Here is a 13762-nt window from a genome sequence, read left to right as displayed (position 1 = left end):
TGCCCCCGTTCACTCGGACCACCGCGGACGGGAACCGGTAGCAGTTGAAGATCAGGTGCCGGAACTTCTCGCCTATCCCGAACTTGCCCAAAACCTTCTCCAGGTAGGGCCAGTGCACCCTGTCAAACGCCTTATCCGCATCTATGCAAAGGAGCATTCTTTCCCCGGGGATCCTGGAGGCCTTCTCAAGAATATGAGTCACCCTCTTCGTGTTGTCCACTGTCTGCCTGCCAGGCACAAAGCCCGCTTGATCCGAATCGACCATGCCCGGGAGATGAAGTGCCAAGCGTGCTGCCAATATGCTGGTGAACACTTTCAAGTCCGTGTTCAGCAGCGAGATAGGACGATAGGACCCACAGGCAGTCCTGTCCTTGCCCGGTTTCGGGATCACGGAGACCGTGGCCTGAAGAAATTCGGGGGGAATGGCACCCGGCTCCACGAACGTGTTGAAAAGGCGGGTCAACAGAGGCGCCAGCTCCTGACAGAAGGTCTTATAAAACAGAGGGATGAAGCCATCCGGTCCCGGGGCCTTGCCCGGTTTGAGCCGGGAGATCGCCGTGACCACCTCCTCGATACGGATCTCCTGTTCCAGATACTGAGCCTGATCCGGCGTTAGCGACGGGAGCGGCACCGACTCCAGGTAGTCCGTCTCCGCCCGGGCGGAGGGGGCCTCGCCAGTGTAGAGGTCTGCGTAAAAACTACAGAAAACGTCCGCTATTTGCTCATCTTCCGTGACAGAACCTCCGGCCGGGTTAACCAGCTCCTTCACTCGGTGCTGTTGGTGTTGCACCCTGAGCTTGTTGGCCAGGAGCCGTCCGCATCGGTCGCCACCGGTATAATACTTGTGCTTCAGACGAAGCATCGCTTACTCCGCCCGGCCCGTGTCCAGGGCAGACAAGAGTTTCCTGGCGGCTTTCAGCTGCCTCCAGACTCTGGGGGCTCCCGTTCTATGATGAACCTGCTCCAGCTCCCGCACCTGCCGGGTAAGCTCGTCCCTTTTGAGCTGTCGGTCCTTGTTCTCCGCCGAGGAGATAGCGATAAATTCGCCCCGGAGCACAGCCTTCAGGGCTGCCCACTGCGTCGCGCGGGAGGTGTCGCCATTGTCGTTTACACGCTGGAATTCCGCAATGGCCGCGCGAATCTGTTCCACCGTCGACCGTCTGTGCAATAGCGTGTCCCGGAGTCGCCAGACCCCTCTCGGCCGAGCCACCGGGGGCAGATTGAAAGTACCCTCCACCGGCGCATGATCGGAAAGAGAGAGGACCCCCATGTCAGCGTTCGAGGCTAAAACGAGCATCGGACCCGACACAAGTAGATGGTCCAGTCGCGCATAGGACTTGTGTGCGTGTGAGAAGTAAGAGTACGCGCGGGTAGTAGGGTGGAGGTGGCGCCACATGTCATGCAAGTCCAGCTCCTCAAGTCGGGTGCGAACCGAGCCCGAAAGCTCTCCCAACTGGTGGCGCCGTTGCACAGACCTGTCCAGAGCCGCGTCGAAAACCAGATTCAGATCTCCCCCCAACACTATGTGCCTATCAGAGGTGGACGCCACGTCTTCCAGTGCCCTGTGCAAGAATTGATCCTGGCGATCATTGGGGCCGTAAATAGAGCCTACAGTCAGCACCAAGCCTCCCACCCTAATCCTGTATGCCAAGAGCCTCCCTTTCTGTTCCGCCACTTTGTGTAAGATCTCCCCCCTGAACCCCCTGGAGAACAGAAGCGCCACCCCTGCCATTTTGGAAGCGCTGGAGGAGAAAAGCTGCGTGGGGAACTTGGGGGTACGCATTCTGGGACAGTCTTTGGCCAGCAGATGGGTCTCTTGTAGCAGGCAGATATCAGCCTGGGAGTTCTCCAACAGAGACAATACCGCCCGCCTTTTAACCGGATTATTCAGCCCTTTCACATTCAGAGTGATAACTTTAAGAGCCATCAAGGAGGGGAATCATTGAAACGCACATAGGTGGGCAAGGCCCAGCAAGCGAACATGGAGGCAACCTCACGAAACCTCAGCGCACAGCAAACACAGACATCCCTACGGCACAGTACAGTCCCCGAACCCCAAAACCCCACAACTAGAGGAACCCCCCCCCTCCCCTTGGAACTTCACACACCCAACCCCACACCACTCCCAACTCCCAGCCCCCTTGCAAACCCCCAAACTCAAAACACCCCCCTGCAATTCCCATTCCCGCTCCCGCTTCTCAAACCATGCAAAGAAGTCATTGTCCCAGTCCGGTCCTTATCGGACAAGGCCGTGGAAAGTCAGTCTAGTGGATGTCCAGCCACCACCACCTGCACTCGCCATCCTGCCCCACCCACCCCCAGAACCCCAGCACCTGCAATAAGAAAAGGCTAGTGCAGACTCCCCCCGGAGTAAGTTCAGGCCGTCAGGGCCACTTCACCGGTCGCCGTCGCTCTGGAGGCCTCCTGGATGGCGGCCGACATGTCCGCCCGAATCGTGGGCGAGTCCGGTCGCTCCGGCGGCGGGGAGCGCCTCTCCCCAGCCTGCTGCCAACCGTCCCGAGTGCTTCGTCTGCAGCGCGGCGCCGGGGTGTCTGTATCCGATGCTGTGATGCCCAATACCGCGCAGACATCCTGGAGGGACCGGAGCTGGTGCAATGTTCCGTTCCACCGAAAAATCAGGCGGAAAGGGTGCCCCCAAGAGTACTGTGTCCCCTGCTCCCGGAGGAAATCCGTGGCGATTTTAAAGGATTTTCTCTTCTGCAGTGTGACCGTAGATAAATCCTGATAGAGGGCCACCGGGTGGTCTCGGAATCGGAAAGGCTGCTGCCGCCGCGCCTCGCGGAGGATCCGCTCCTTCAGGGGGAAGTCCGGCAGGAAGGCCAGGATGTCCGGGGGGGGCGCTGTAGCCCTGCGGGGGCGGCCCACCCGGTGCGCCCTGTCGATGCGAACCTGAAAGTCTTCTGACTCCCCTAAAATAGCACGGAAGAGGGCCTCCAGGTATGCGGTCACGTCTTCACCCTCCTCGCCGGACGGGACGCCTCGGACCCTGATGTTATTCCGCCTGGACCGATTTTCGAGGTCCTCGGCGTGGGCCTGCAGCTCGATCTGTTGCTCCCGCAGCCGCAGGACCTCTTGCTGCAGGTGGGTGATCTCCTAGTCCCTGGAGTGACCAGCTTCCTCCACTGTGTTGACCCGCTCCCCCAGGGAGTCCATCTCTCTCCGTACCTCGCGGACCTCCCCGGCCACCTCCTGCTTCAAAGTCTGAAAATCTTCCCGCAAGGAGCTGAACAGCGACTCAAGGAACGATCGTGTCACCGGGGGCTCTCCGCCATCAGCGCCCCTGGAAGGGGCCGGGGAGGTCGTGGCGGTTTGGCTCCCTCCGCTGCGTAGGGCACCGCGCCCCAACATGTCCGGCAAAGTCCGATCGCCCCTCCTTTGTCCCCTAGCGTTCGACATCCTGGCGGCACGGGAGTCAACAACGGCCGTCGCTCGGCGAAGAGGTCACCAGGGCCAGGGCAGCTATACACCGGCCAGGAAGCACCGCCACACAGAGACCCCGAGCAAGGCCGGGCAGCCGGGCCGGAGTTCACAAAATGGCCGCCCGTTACAGTCAATGGGCCAACGCCCAGGGAGTGAGGCCTACCCCCGTCGCGAGTCCAGTGGCGAGAAACACAGCCGGAGGGCAGGCTCGCGGGGTGTAGGCAGCCGGGGCCGGCACTCCTAGGTGAATATCTGCTCCGGGGGCGCAACACCACTCCTCCACAACCAGGGTTGGGCCGGAACGGCCGCACGAGGCGAGTACTCTCAAGCCCCGGACTTGCGTAGCAGCCGGATGCCGGCTCCGCTTCCGTCGACCTCCTCCGTTCAGCTCCGCTCTCGTCGACCTCCTCCGGTCGGCTCCGCTCCGCTGGCGAAGTCCCCTTCGGCACCCACTCGGGCACCGCGGTGCAGGCACTCCAGCGGGTCACTCACAGGCAGCAGAGCACACCGTCGAGACCCCAAGCCTGGAGGTCTCGCGGCCTCCGGATCGCACACAGGCCGCCCAGCGGGCTCCGCCCCAGGCTATCTCGGTCAGAATCACACCTCCGGCGGGGCAATCAAGGCTCAACGATCACTCCACACCACCACCGGGGTCTCCAGGCTCAGTCACTGCTTGATCCGGGGGGGAATCAGCGGTTGCGAGCGGTGCAGGGTTTCAGGGGCCCGGGAGCTCTCGGCAAGTGCGACCTCTCAGCCCGCCATCTAGGCCACTCCCCCCTACATTAACTTTTAAAGATGCTTTCTGCATACCAACAAGTGGCAAGTATTTCTTACAGGATGACACTCCAGCTCAGGTATCGTTTTTTTACATTTCATCACAAAATGTTTTCATATAAGTAGCTGAATAACCGCAAATACAAACAACACTCCTATCTTTGTTGAACTTGGTATGAACTTTTTTGCAAAAGCATTCCAATTGATACTGCATTACATGTTTTCCAGAAGACTGGTTTCACCACTATCCCAGATGCTTATTAACAGCACTGTTTTCACATATACCTGTCATACAACTAGCATTGATTGTTTAAAGCCTAGGATGTTTGGCAACTCAGCCACTAACAATACTGACTCACTACAAAAGAGAGCTGATGTATCAAAGGGTTTCACCCATTCTCTGTGGGTAAATGTGAACGTACGTATTGGGAAATATTCTTATGAAACCAGCCATTTTGTGAAAGAATCGAACGTAGCCAAAAGATCAAATAGGATTTTGATATTTCCAAAGTCTCGTTTATAAAATCGTCAAATAAGACCAAACACATGCTTCTAAACCCTGCATCTTTAGATCAAAGACCACAAAAATGAAAAAGCAAAACAAAGAAACTATATTTTAGTGACATCCCAAGCAGCAAAACTCAAGCAGAATGTTAGTCCAGTCTTTCTTGCTGCTACCTTGTATAACAATGTTATATTGTAGGCCCCTTCAGGAAGAAATAAAAATGACTTTCACTCTCCTTTTCTTTTCTTTGAATGTCATTTAGTTTGTTGTTGTGCAGGTGTTTTTCAGTGTTTATGTGTTTACACTGATAAGGGCTATTTCACTTTCGGTGGAGTTTTATCAGTTATTTTACGTTTAAACCTAAAACAGGATAGCCTAAATATATTTAATGATATCTAATTGTTTGAAATGCTTTGAAGATACAAGGAGACAACAATTAATTTAGATCTGAATGTTATTCAATGGCTTTCAGTGCTTTAAAACCTTTTTTTCTTGGGTCTCTGACAGAGAAGGAAGGTGGGGAGGAAGGGATTTTTTTTATGGTATAAGGCATAGTACTTTGAGGTAGGTAGCACTGTTCTATTTTGGTATGGATTGTGGGGGAGTGGTGAGGCTGGGGGCATTGTACTGGGTCACCACACTTGAACAGTGAAGGGTGTGGAGCAGTGCTTAATTTGAGTCCGTGGTTTACGGTGCTCAGCACTGGCAATTAATTGTGAACACCAGTGATTGTGACACTCTGCAATAAGGTGGAGCTCTCTAACTAATTTAGAGATGGCCACAACAGTTATTTATTAATTCAATATACATTAAAATGACTATTACCTGCCACCCTAGCCATTCTCAAAGATATGGGAGGCCTGAAATAGTCCAAATTGTCACTGCTTCAGGAGTGTGTTGGTTAGTAGTTGTGTTGTTACTCTCATTGGCAGCATAGCAGAGGCAATGTGTGGTGGAAGCTGCAATGGAATACTGACAACAGTCCAGGGATTTATTTCTTTTACAAATTAAGTACTGGTGTGGAGGCACTTTTGCAAAGGACGTGGAAGTCACAGAGGTGCCTACTTGGTGGGGGGTTGGAGACCCGCGTTTTGGGTCACAGAAAAGAGGGATGAGAAAGTGGTATTGGGTATGGGTGGAAGGACATCACTTTTTAGATGTACCTGATGCCTGGGTCAAAAAAGGACTATTTCTGGGAAACAGAGGCACTTTTCTACTTCAAATGTGATTTTGCACTCATTTATGACTTTTCTTATGAATTGTATTGATGTTTTGGGTTTCGTCAATGCATTGGTACGTATAATACTGAATAGCTTTTTTATTTTCAAAATGAATTGAAATAGTGTCTTGATTAGAAACTGTGAAGAAAAGTAAGTGCCATATTCTGTGAGGCGCCTGGCACAGTCTTTAAAAGTGGTGTAATACTAGCTTGATTGTGTGGCTTGGGGAGGAAACCTTCTGAAAAGCAATACTTTAGTCACATAAGTGAGGACCAGGACAACAGTTATGAAAAGTTGTTTCATGCATGCCACAGTGCAGTAGTTCTGCAGGAATGTTTGAAGCTTTATTCTTTATAGAGAGACTCAATTACTCAACGTCTTACAAAGGTTTGAATGCCATGAGCACTACTTCTATAGAAGGTGGGAAAATCAGAGGAAAAGAGGAAGTAATGGTGTTATCACCAAAGTCTTATTGAATGTTTCAGATTTTAACTGAAAAAAGGCACGGTGTCCTTTCAATGATGTAAGAAGGCACAAGGGTTGTTTTTGAAGATTTTGGATTTGCTACTCTTTGGAAAATACTGAAAATCTCTCTGGAATATTTTGGTCCTCAATGCCTTTCAAGTTTGCACAACATAAAACTGAGTTAGACAGTCTGGTAGAATTTAACACATTTAAATATAACCATGAAGCGAAGGCTTTATGATAGAAATCCAGGGCAAGAGAACCCAAATGAGGGAGCTCTTTCTCTATGAAGAATTAAAGGCACTAATGCCATATGGCAGTGGTTCCCAAACTTTTTTGACCTGCCGCTCCCTTGACCCATTGGCCATTGCCAATAGCTCCCCGCTGTTATTTTTTGGGGGACGGTGGGGTGGTGTAAGCCTGGCCTCGGGTGTACTTGCACTTTTCTTCCTGAAAGTGACTGGGATGAAGCAGATGAAGGTATTATAACCATATACACAGGGTGTTTCGTAATACTAAGGCAGCGCCTCTTATAAAATACTCCTAGTTACACATCTTTGCCCAAGCCTTTTTAAGAATACGCTCTCAATTTTTTTTATCCCACTTACAGTGCTAGATAGCACCCCTGTGCATGTAGGCCCCATTGCCAAAGTGTTTCTGCGCTTGAAGAATATTTTCATACACTTCCATTTCTACCCATGTCAAAAGGGCCCAGCAGGGTACCTCACGATTTTGTAAACCACATACAGCTTTATTTTTGCTGTCTCCTACCTAAAATTGCATCCAAATCAATGCAAGTAAAATAAATTCCTTTTTTTTAAACATCCCTCTTTCTTGCTTCCAAATGTTGGGATTATGCCATATATGGTGTTTTACTTCCCTGTGCTCCAGGAGAGAGGAGGCCTGTCTACAAGTGTGTGTGTACTGAATGAAATGTGTACTGGAAGTACCTATGATTCAAGTACAAATGTCAATACTTAATAATACTTAGTGTGTTTAATTGACAGGACAACTGTACTTTCCTGATAACTTGCATTGGTGAAAATTGTATTGGAAAAAAACAAAACTATTAACGAGTCTAACAAAATAAATCAGGCATCTTCTGCTTACTTTGTTAGTGTTGGAACATAGATATCCAGTGAAATATGGAGGCCATCTCCCTCGACATGCCATCAATTAAGTACTACATTTACAACTTTAGGCATGTTACTTACAAATCATCAACATCATGTGTTTAACCCCTTCCACGCTCATGACGAGCTGGGCTCGTCATGGCGTAGCCTCCTCGCACGCTGATGCAGAGCCCAGCTCGTCATTAAGCATGGGATTTTGAAAATCTGAGCATGCGAGCAGAATTCTCTGAGCGCGGATGCGGTTAAGTCTAATTAGTTTAACTAAAGCCAACAGCCCATTCAGCATTAAATGCATTAAAGTGCCTGGTGCGCTGCTCCCCTGGCTAGGTTTGACGGCTCCCCAGGAAGCCACGGCACACAGTTTGGGAACCGCTGCCATATGAGCTTATGGTATGGCATGGTTCCCTTACAAAGGTCACAAGAACAGCTTACAGATCCCAAATAAGTTGTTGTAAAACAGGAGTATTGATTTTTGCACACAGCAGTTATATTGCAACCCATACAAATATCACCATTATCACATGTACATCAACCCCTTACCTATTGAGACACAAAGTTTTACTTAGCAAAACTTATCTGGACAGTTAATGGAAATAGTAGTCTTCTAGGCCACTGACGGCCTTCCTATTTTAAGCAATGCATTTAATTTTTACTGATAAAAAAATTACTTACCTTTGTTTAACACTCTTTCTGGTGGCTACTATACCTAACCGCAGATTCCTTGCCCTAGAATACGCCACAGGTGGCACACCGGACCTTGAAACTTTTCCAGCAATCCTGCCATTTGCCTTTAGGGGATGCTGTGCTGCTCTGAGTCTGGAACCATCTCAATAGCACCTTTGAAAGGTGTTTGGGCGTGATGGGATTTTGTTCAGCAAGAAGAAGTGGTGGGGCATAGTCATGTTGAACCCTCCAGATTCCCACTTTGCAGTCCAGAGCAAAAACATCAGGGACAAGTCTCTTGCGGATCTGTGACCGACATCTGTTTTCTGCAGTCACTCCATTGTTTTAAACCTGTAGTTTTAAGAGGGGACATTCGGAGGGTGCACAATCAAACGAACAGACGTCAGTGTGCAGGCGTGCCATTTATATACAGCTCCACTCCACTCAGAGGCGGAGCAGCACAATGCCACCTTGGGGCATACAGGACCATTGCTGGAAAAGGTTTCTAGATCCAGCCTGGCACCTGGAGAGTATTTTAAGGGGAAGAATCTATGATTATACTATGCCGCGGAGGGACGATGGGAGTCCTGCCAAGATCTAATTCACACCCTAAGGCAATTCCAGTTGGAATGGGAATGTTCCTTGCTTGATATATGGGTGTGTACCCCTGCCTAAAGTGCCTGACTGCATGTGAAAGTGGTATCCTGACCTTTAGCTTGGTCCTGCAGCCATGCTAATTCAGGAAGTGTGCAGAGACTCAGGCTTGTTAATGGCAACATGAAGTTCAGAATCTGTTCTGTGACCAAGAAGGCTGATCCAAATGGGCTTCATTACTAACATAGTGCTACTGTTCAAGTTTTGGGTTTGACTTGACCAATCTTTTTTCTGTCTGTGGAGAGCTTCCAAATTCTTCTTGAATAATGAAGGGAGTGCTCTGCACAGTACGCAAAGAGCGGCTGGGTGGCCTGAGAGAAGGGAGTGCTCTGCACAGTACTCATTGAGCAGCTGGGTGGCCAGAGCTGTTGTCTACATGACAGACAGTCTCCCAGAGGTGAGGGGATATCATCAATCTACTGGCGAAAAGCCAGGAGTCGACCCTTGTCGGCAGGAGTCTCCTGTTCTCCCCAAACATTTCCAATTGGGATCTGTACCAAGAGGGTCAACTGAAAGCAACATTGTGTCGTCCAGCACCTCTGATCATGTGCCCCAAGAACTGGTGATACCATTGCACTGCTGTCACAGAAGAAGAATCATCAATCCAGATGAAGCAAAAACCCTGACCAGGCCAAGAGACAGAAACTGCTGACGACGAAAACCTACATCAAATCAACCCCCAGCCTTCAACTGCCGAAGCGGAGCAACTAGCTGCATCCTGCCTGGGAGGCCACAACTGAAAAAGTTGAGCGTCCGTTATGCTAATTCCCACCCTGCCGTCCGTGTCGCAAGTGAGGCTGCTCACAACCATTCTGAAACATATTAATTTCCATGTTTTGTAATCTTCCCACATATTAGGATAACAGAGCAACTCAGCTGTGAATAATAAGAGGCTATTTACATGTAGAGTTAGCACACTTGCCACTACTGTTCACAAGGTGACACTAATCCCACAGATCGTAATGATCAACAACAGCCATTTTGTAAATTAATCTAAAAATGAAAAAATAACTTTAGTCAACATATGGATTTAAGATAAAAACTGAAACATCACACTCTCTCAAATTTAAGTCTTTATACACTGCAAACAGAATGTCATATATTTGTGCAACATGTCATGTGTTACACCTGGCATCCTTACCACAGTTTTCCCCCTTTTTGCCTTTAACCCCCTGTTTTGCTGACTTTAGAACTCTGTGCACCATACCTCTGCTAACCAGTGCTAAAGTGCTTGTGCTCTCTCCCTAAAACTTGGTAGAAATGGTGCATACCCAATTGGCATATTTAATTTACTTGTACGTCCCTAATAAAGTGGAACTACGTGTGCCCCGGGCCTGTAAATTAAAAGCTACTAGTAAGCCTGCAGCACTGATTGTGCCACCCGTTTAAGTATCCCTTTAAACATGTCTCAAGGCTGCCATTGCAGCCTGTGTGGGAGTTTTAAACTACCATTTTGATCATCTGGCAAAATAAACCTTTTTCCAGGTCTAAACCTCCCTTTTTTAATTAAATACATGCAAGTCACCCTTAGGGTAGGCCTTTGAGAACCCAGAGCACAGGGTGCAGTGTATTGAAAAAGTGGGGCATGTACTTCTTAGTTTCACATAACCTGGTTGTAAAAAAACTCTTAAATTAGTTTTCCACCACTGCAAGGACTACCTCACCTATAGGCTAAAATCAGAGTTATACTAAAAAAGTGAAAATTTCCAAATGGAAGCAGGTAACCACTTCATGTTGTGTGTCTTTGGCATTGTACTGAAAAATCCACTCTCATGGCGAAATCAAATTTTAAATTACAATTTTGAAAAAGCTCAGTAAGTTGACTTTTTCATGCCTTAGCTTATTAGTGCCTGCAGTCTGTTTCAGGGTCACATGACTGGGAGTAGCTGACAGATAAGCTTTGACTATTCCGCTTAGACAGTCACGCACAATAAAGAGCTTAGGTGTGCCTGGATGGGCAATCAATGGCAAGATGGAAGGGCCGAGCTGGGCACTTGAATAGGCTGTGTCCTGCCTCCACACACAGGTCTGCATACCCCCATTGTTAGTCTGGCGCCAGGACAGGGTAGACAGGGCGCCTGCGGACTTCAAGGGGAAACTTCCAGAAGCTTTGCCCACTTCAAAGGAAGGCCCAGGTATACAAATTGGACCTCGTGTACCAATTCTTTGGTACACTTCTGAACATGTGCATACTTTGCCAGGAAGCAGGACTGCTGTGTTGCAGAAAGGACGGCCACCCTGCTGGACTGCTGACCAGAAGGAATGCTGTCATGCTGTGCCAACCTAATTCCCTCTTGCCTGGGTGGGATATATGATGTTACAACGCGGACTATTACTCCGCATACTGTTACAACGCGGTTTTTACAACGCGGATACTGTAACAACGCATGTATTCACAACGCATTTTTTTACAACGCAGGTACCTTTACAACGCATACCATTACAACGTAAGTATAGGTAAGTATATGTTAATATTAATAAAATAATAGTAACTTAATTTTAAAAATATAATTAAATGTAATATTAAATAATGTAATTTCCGTTTATTATTTTAAATTTAAATTAATATTACTTTATTTTTACCATGTACCCCTGTACCCCAGAAACTGAAAACTGACCCTAAACCCCAAAAATAAATTAAATTAATTTTATGAAATATAATTTAAATTAATTATTGTAAATTAATAAAAAATATAACATTATTTTTACCATGTACCCCTGTACCCCAAAAACTCAAAACTGACCCTCAACCCCCCAAAAAATGCAATGTAATTTAATTTAATTTATTTACTATTAAATAATTTAATTTAAAATTAAATTTAATTTTTTTTACCCTGTACCCCAAAAGCTGAAAACTGACCCTGAACCCTAAAAATACCCCTTTACCCAAAAACTGAAAACTGACCCTGAACCCTAAAAATACCCCTTTACCCAAAAACTAAAAACTGACCCTGAACCCTAAAAATACCCCTTTACCCAAAAACTGAAAACTGACCCTTAACCCTAAAAATACCCCTTTACCCAAAAACTAAAAACTGACCCTGAACCCTAAAAATACCCCTTTACCCAAAAACTGAAAACTGACCCTGAACCCTAAAAATACCCCTTTACCCAAAAACTGAAAACTGACCCTGAACCCTAAAAATACCCCTTTACCCAAAAACTGAAAACTGACCCTGAACCCTAAAAATACCCCTTTACCCAAAAACTGAAAACTGACCCTGAACCCTTAAAATACCCCTCTACCCAAAAACTAAAAACTGACCCTGAACCCTAAAAATACCCCTTTACCCAAAAACTAAAAACTGACCCTGAACCCTAAAAATACCCCTTTACCCAAAAACTAAAAACTGACCCTGAACCCTAAAAATACCCCTTTACCCAAAAACTGAAAACTGACCCTGAACCCTAAAAATACCCCTTTACCCAAAAACTGAAAACTGACCCTGAACCCTAAAAATACCCCTTTACCCAAAAACCCTAAACTGACCCTAACCCCTAAAAATACTCCTTTACCCCAAACATATAACAATTAAAAAATAACTATATACTTACCAATACTTACGTTGTAATGGTATGCGTTGTAAAGGTACCTGCGTTGTAAAAAAATGCGTTGTAAAAACATGAGTTGTAACAGTATCCGCGTTGTAATGGATGCGTTGTAAAAGTAGTGCGTTGTAAAAAATGCGTTGAAACAGGTGCACACCGCCTGGGTGAGAAGGACTGGACCTGCATCTGTGGAACCCAGAACCCCACAGTGACTCCATGGGCTGGTTAATTGGCGTCCATGCTAAAGCCTCAGGGACAGAAGGCTCCAACACCCTTAAACCCAGCACCTGAACTTTTCAATTTTGAGTCAAACTCTGCTAACTGGCCCAGTCCTGGACAGTTGGAAGTGGGCCTGAAGGTGCTCTGCCATCCAATCTGTGTATCCAGCAGAACTGACTCATTCCCGTTGCTTTGTGGGCCAAACACGAGCAGAACTGACACATTACCTGTGCTGCAAGGGCTCTCACAAACACAAAGAACTCCTCATCGATCTCACAGCCCACATCGGAACCACCACATGTGAAAAAAGTTTCCGAAGCAGGCCTTCGCATCACAAAACTCTTGTCGATGGCAGCCTTGACGATTACAACGCAGGTTCTCGCATCCCAACCTCACTGCTCCTTGCAACCGACCCATCGCCTTGACTGCACAATGTATCCCCGACACCGGACTTTGCACTGCAAGCCCTTGTCAATGGGATCCTCAACAACAACGCAGAACCTTGCAGAGCAGCTCAGCACTCCCCAGAACCGGTGCATCTCCTGAGCTGTGCTATACATCATCAGCAGGGGCCTCGCAAAGCTGTGCAATCAGGACTTTAAGGTAATCTTCTTCAGCATGCCTAACTGGTTCCCTGTAGCCTGCCCGCGCTCCAACGCAGTCGCTTGAACTTGTGACTTTGTCCCATTCTGGTGTGACCAGATATCCACGGTTGGCGCTTGGTGCTTTTTAGAGATATATTTGCTGAAATATTAGAACCTGAATAACTCTGGTTCTACTAATTGGAATGTTGTCATCTTGGACTTGTTTTAATAATTAGAAATTACTATATGTTTCTAAACTGGTGTCAGCTCCTTTTGTGGTGTTTTCCCACTGTGTTACTGTTTGAAGTGCTGCATAAACACTTCATACATTGCCTGTAAGTTAAGCTTGACTGCTCTGTGCTTAGCTACAAGAGGTAGGAGCACAGGTTAGGTTGGGGTTTGTTTATGCTTCACCCTGACAAGGATTGGGGTTCCTGCTCGAGGATCCCCCCCCCCCCCCACCCCCCCCAGCCATTATCACACAACTAAAATGAGCTAGAGCTGCCACCTTCCAAGAGGAAACTTCTGACCATTTGTTCAAGTTTGTTAATTTGT

General features: G+C 47.7%; 1 protein-coding gene across 3 annotated transcripts in view; it reads right to left on the bottom strand.

Annotated features, from left to right (window-relative positions):
- FAM149B1 (family with sequence similarity 149 member B1) overlaps window positions 1-13762 on the bottom strand; it is a 641735-nt gene that overhangs the window by 70862 nt on the left and 557111 nt on the right. The window lies entirely within an intron of this gene.

The sequence above is a fragment of the Lissotriton vulgaris genome, chromosome 5, assembly GCF_964263255.1.
Source record: "Lissotriton vulgaris chromosome 5, aLisVul1.2, whole genome shotgun sequence".
Lineage (NCBI taxonomy): Eukaryota > Metazoa > Chordata > Amphibia > Caudata > Salamandridae > Lissotriton > Lissotriton vulgaris.
Note: the sequence above shows the minus strand (reverse complement) of the source record. Positions and strands in the feature narration are given on the sequence as shown.